The sequence below is a fragment of the Girardinichthys multiradiatus genome, chromosome 19, assembly GCF_021462225.1.
Source record: "Girardinichthys multiradiatus isolate DD_20200921_A chromosome 19, DD_fGirMul_XY1, whole genome shotgun sequence".
In the NCBI taxonomy this organism is placed as follows: Eukaryota; Metazoa; Chordata; class Actinopteri; order Cyprinodontiformes; family Goodeidae; genus Girardinichthys; species Girardinichthys multiradiatus.
The window spans coordinates 537,750-544,051 of NC_061811.1; positions in this window are offsets into that span (position 1 = coordinate 537,750).

A 6,302-nucleotide genomic window follows, 5' to 3' on the forward strand; every position below is an offset into this window, starting at 1 on the left:
CCTCAGATAAACAAAACATGACATTTGATCAAATGTTATTGTTCTTTTAAATAAAATTGATGAGTAAACTGATCAACACCAGTGTGAGAACCTCCTTAACAGCAGGTTGAAGGTTAAAGGTCATGACACTGAACCAGTATGAAGAGTTGAAGGAGAAAGCCTCTACATGGTATCTGTAGGATTGAGTTTAGCCTCGTCTTTGTCCTGGTTTAATGTTAACTGAAGGTAATTAGACTCATTGTTCCACTCGTACCTTTCTTTCATTCCCTCCTCGCTGGATTCTCCTGTTGCGATCATGTTCCTGTGCTCTCGGTTCCTTTGTGTTCCTCTGTTTAGCTGCTTCCATGTTTTATGGATTGTGTTATTTTATTAAACTTCACCTTTCACGTGGTTCCGTGACCCCCTGCCTGCGTTTGGATCATATTGCTCTTTAACCTATGACACATAAAGCTGCATCTGAAGGAAGGACACGACTTCTGTAGCTATGCTGCAGTGGAGGTGTGATGGTTTGGACTGGGTTCTATGAACCACACAGCCTTGTAGAAGGCTCGTTCCAACCAGAGACTTCAGTGTGTCTCATTGTGACCCAAAATGGTGTATAACTGTGACCTGGAAGGAAAATGATCCCCTCTTTACTCTGGTACCCCTGAATAAAAGTCTAACTGCACAGAGTTCTGTTCAATCCATCATCTGAACATGAAGAAAGGATAGACCAACTGCAGACCTGCCAAGACATGGACCCCCATCTAAACTGACAGCATGGAGAGAAGCAGCCTACAGGACCATGGTAACTCTGGAGGAGCTACAGAGATCCACAGCTCAGGTGGGAGAATCTGTCCACAGGTGGAAGAATCCCTTGACAGGACAACTATTAATGGTGCACAGAAATCTGGCCTTTATGGAAAAGAGTCGAGAAGAAAGTTATTGTTGAAGAATTCCAGAGGTTCTATTTGCTGTTGGTTTCAATCCATGAAGGAGATACGAAGAAGATGATCTGATCAGAGATGGCCAGAACTGAACCACATGCAAAATACTGTGTGGAAGAAAACTGACACTGCATATCACACCACCCACAGATTGAAATATGGAAGTGGGAGCATCATGCTGTCAGACAGAGAAACTGGTCAGATCTGACAGGACAACCCTGGAAGAATACCTGCTAGAGGCTGCAGAAGACCTGAGACTGGGGTGGAGGTTCACCTTCCAGCCGGAAAACCACCCTGAACATACGGCCAGAGATACAATGGATGGTTTAGATCAGAGCAGATTCATGTGTTAGAATGGCCTAGTCAAAGTCCAGAACTAAATCCAGCTAAGAATCTGAGGCAAAAAACTAATGTTCACAGATGTTCTCCATCCAATCTGACTGGACCTGAGCTCAGTGATGAGATCAGCTTGAGATAAACTGTAAATGTGTTTGTAGGTTGGAGTTATGGCGTATGTTCAGGAGAAGGTTGCTGCTGCAGCCTCTTTAGGGCAGGAGAGTGTTGGTTGCAGGCTGATGGGTTTAGGAGATTAACGATCCAAAGTGTGAGGTGAATCTGGAGCTGCAGATGAAAATATGAGAAACTTTGTGTTATGGTTTAATCTTGGACCAAGCCGCTGCTGTCGTCGTCTAACAGGAAGTCACGATAAACCAGGGTTGTAGAAGGTTCAGAAGATCCAACAGAAACTGGAAAGAAAAGAGGCTGGCTGCAAAAGAAGAGTAAATGATGTCAAAACTGTTGTTTGTGCAGCCATGGGTCAGTGATGCATTTCCTTCTTGTCTGTGTGTTTGGATGAAACCGGCAAATAAACCTAAGTGACAATAAGAGATATCAAAGTCTGTCTATCCATCCATCCGTCCATCCATCAGTCTGTCTGTCTGTCCATCCATCTGTCCATCCATCAGTCTGTCTGTCTGTCCATCCATCCATCTGTCCATCCATCAGTCTGTCTGTCTGTCCATCCATCTGTCCATCCATCAGTCTGTCTGTCTGTCCATCCATCCATCTGTCCATCCATCAGTCTGTCTGTCTGTCCATCCATCTGTCTGTCTGTCCATCCATCTGTCCATCCATCAGTCTGTCTGTCTGTCCATCCATCTGTCCATCCATCAGTCTGTCTGTCTGTCCATCCATCAGTCTGTCTGTCTGTCCATCAGTCTGTCTGTCTGTCCATCCATCTGTCTGTCTGTCCATCCATCCATCCATCAGTCTGTCCGTCCATTCATCCATCCATCCATCCATCCATCTGTCTGTCTGTCCATCCATCCATCCCTCCATCCATCCATCAGTCTGTCCGTCCATCCATCAGTCCGTCCGTCCATCCATCCATCTGTCTGTCTGTCCATCCATCCATCCATCAGTCTGTCCGTCCATTCATCCATCCATCCATCTGTCTGTCTGTCCATCCATCCATCCCTCCATCCATCAGTCTGTCTGTCTGTCTGTCCATCCATCCATCAGTCTGTCTGTCCATTCATCCCTCCATCCATCTGTCTGTTTGTCCATCCATCCATCCATCTGTCTGTTTGTCCATCCATCAATCCATCCATCCATCCGTCTGTCTGTCCATCCATCCGTCTGTCTGTCTGTCCATCCATCCATCTTTCCATCCATCCATCAGTCTGTCCATCCATCCATCCATCTTTCCATCCATACATCAGTCTATCTGTCCGTCCATCCTTCCATCCATCTTTCCATCCATCCATCAGTCTGTCCATCCATCCATCCTTCCATCCATCAGTCTGTCCATCCATCCATCCATCCATCCATCCATCTGTCTGTTTGTCCATCCATCAATCCATCCATCCATCCGTCTGTCTGTCCATCCATCCGTCTGTCTGTCTGTCCATCCATCCATCTTTCCATCCATCCATCAGTCTGTCCATCCTTCCATCCATCTTTCCATCCATCCATCAGTCTGTCCAACCATCCATCCTTCCATCCATCCATCCATCCATCTTTCCATCCATCCATCAGTCTGTCCATCCATCCATCCTTCCATCCATCAGTCTGTCCATCCATCCATCCTTCCATCCATCCATCCATCCATCTTTCCATCCATCCATCAGTCTGTCCATCCATCAATCCATCCATCCATCCGTCTGTCTGTCCATCCATCCATCAGTCTGTCCATCCATCCATCCATCTTTCCATCCATCTGTCTGTCTGTCCATCCATCCATCCATCTGTCTGTCTGTCCATCCATCCATCCATCAGTCTGTCCGTCCATTCATCCATCCATCCATCCATCCATCTGTCTGTCTGTCCATCCATCCATCCCTCCATCCATCCATCAGTCTGTCCGTCCATCCATCAGTCCGTCCGTCCATCCATCCATCTGTCTGTCTGTCCATCCATCTGTCTGTCTGTCCATCCATCCATCCCTCCATCCATCAGTCTGTCTGTCTGTCTGTCCATTCATCCATCCATCCATCCATCAGTCTGTCCGTCCATCCATCAGTCTGTCCGTCCATCCATCAGTCCGTCCGTCCATCCATCAGTCTGTCCGTCCATCCATCAGTCTGTCCGTCCATCCATCAGTCCGTCCGTCCATCCATCCATCTGTCTGTCTGTCCATCCATCCATCCATCAGTCTGTCCGTCCATTCATCCATCCATCCATCTGTCTGTCTGTCCATCCATCCATCCCTCCATCCATCAGTCTGTCTGTCTGTCTGTCCATCCATCCATCCCTCCATCCATCTGTCTGTTTGTCCATCCATCCATCAGTCTGTCCATCCATCCATCCATCCATCCATCCATCCATCTGTCTGTTTGTCCATCCATCAATCCATCCATCCATCCGTCTGTCTGTCCATCCATCCATCCATCCATCTGTCTGTTTGTCCATCCATCAATCCATCCATCCATCCATCCGTCTGTCTGTCCATCCATCCGTCTGTCTGTCTGTCCATCCATCCATCTTTCCATCCATCCATCAGTCTGTCCATCCATCCATCCATCAGTCTATCTGTCCGTCCATCCTTCCATCCATCTTTCCATCCATCCATCAGTCTGTCCATCCATCCATCCTTCCATCCATCAGTCTGTCCATCCATCCATCCTTCCATCCATCCATCCATCCATCTTTCCATCCATCCATCAGTCTGTCCATCCATCCATCCATCTTTCCATCCATCCATCAGTCTGTCCATCCATCCATCCATCTTTCCATCCATCCATCAGTCTATCTGTCCGTCCGTCCATCCTTCCATCCATCTTTCCATCCATCCATCAGTCTGTCCATCCATCCATCCTTCCATCCATCAGTCTGTCCATCCATCCATCCTTCCATCCATCCATCCATCCATCTTTCCATCCATCCATCAGTCTGTCCATCCATCAATCCATCCATCCATCCGTCTGTCTGTCCATCCATCCATCAGTCTGTCCATCCATCCATCCATCTTTCCATCCATCTGTCTGTCTGTCCATCCATCCATCCATCTGTCTGTCTGTCCATCCATCCATCCATCAGTCTGTCCGTCCATTCATCCATCCATCCATCCATCCATCTGTCTGTCTGTCCATCCATCCATCCCTCCATCCATCCATCAGTCTGTCCGTCCATCCATCAGTCCGTCCGTCCATCCATCCATCTGTCTGTCTGTCCATCCATCTGTCTGTCTGTCCATCCATCCATCCCTCCATCCATCAGTCTGTCTGTCTGTCTGTCCATTCATCCATCCATCCATCCATCAGTCTGTCCGTCCATCCATCAGTCTGTCCGTCCATCCATCAGTCCGTCCGTCCATCCATCAGTCTGTCCGTCCATCCATCAGTCTGTCCGTCCATCCATCAGTCCGTCCGTCCATCCATCCATCTGTCTGTCTGTCCATCCATCCATCCATCAGTCTGTCCGTCCATTCATCCATCCATCCATCTGTCTGTCTGTCCATCCATCCATCCCTCCATCCATCAGTCTGTCTGTCTGTCTGTCCATCCATCCATCCCTCCATCCATCTGTCTGTTTGTCCATCCATCCATCAGTCTGTCCATCCATCCATCCATCCATCCATCCATCCATCTGTCTGTTTGTCCATCCATCAATCCATCCATCCATCCGTCTGTCTGTCCATCCATCCATCCATCCATCTGTCTGTTTGTCCATCCATCAATCCATCCATCCATCCATCCGTTTGTCTGTCCATCCATCCGTCTGTCTGTCTGTCCATCCATCCATCTTTCCATCCATCCATCAGTCTGTCCATCCATCCATCCATCAGTCTATCTGTCCGTCCATCCTTCCATCCATCTTTCCATCCATCCATCAGTCTGTCCATCCATCCATCCTTCCATCCATCAGTCTGTCCATCCATCCATCCTTCCATCCATCCATCCATCCATCTTTCCATCCATCCATCAGTCTGTCCATCCATCCATCCATCTTTCCATCCATCCATCAGTCTGTCCATCCATCCATCCATCTTTCCATCCATCCATCAGTCTATCTGTCCGTCCGTCCATCCTTCCATCCATCTTTCCATCCATCCATCAGTCTGTCCATCCATCCATCCTTCCATCCATCAGTCTGTCCATCCATCCATCCTTCCATCCATCCATCCATCCATCTTTCCATCCATCCATCAGTCTGTCCATCCATCCATCCTTCCATCCATCCATCAGTCTATCTGTCCGTCCATCCATCCATCCATCTGTCCATTCATCCCTCCATCCGTCTGTCCGTCCATGACCGACCACATGTGTTTTTAGACTGTGGGAGAAAGCCGAAGCACCTGGTGAGAACCTTGGCAAGAACAGGGAGAACATGCACACTCCAGAATCCCACCAAAGAAACCGAATGCTTTAGGTTATTCCCACTAATTCAACCAGTTTATTGTAACTGTAGATATGTTCTAATAACAAATTAATTAGTGGAATAACAACACGGGATATTCATTTTCAGATCCATTGTTCCATGGCCATGGAGTTCATCACTGCAGAGACATGTTGGGGATGAAAGAAACATCTCCTGTTGTTGCTAAGAAATACACTCAGCTGTCTGAAACTTTCAAAATACTCTCAGGTATTGAGTACTCACTGAACAAGTAGAGAACAGAAACACATCCATTCATTACAGGCTTTACATCAACAGCTACAGATTTAACAGAAATGTCCCGACCTTATCCTGATAATAAAGCGCTTTTTTCCAACATGCAACAAAAACATTGAGCATCATGTTCTGCAAGAAAATCTGGGCTGGTCCCATGAACACAGGCAACAACATCTAGAGACAGGAAGTGGATCAGAATTCCTGCAAGATCTTTTCCTTATATTGACATTAAATAAAAGTAAAACTTGCTGCATCAGAGCCATC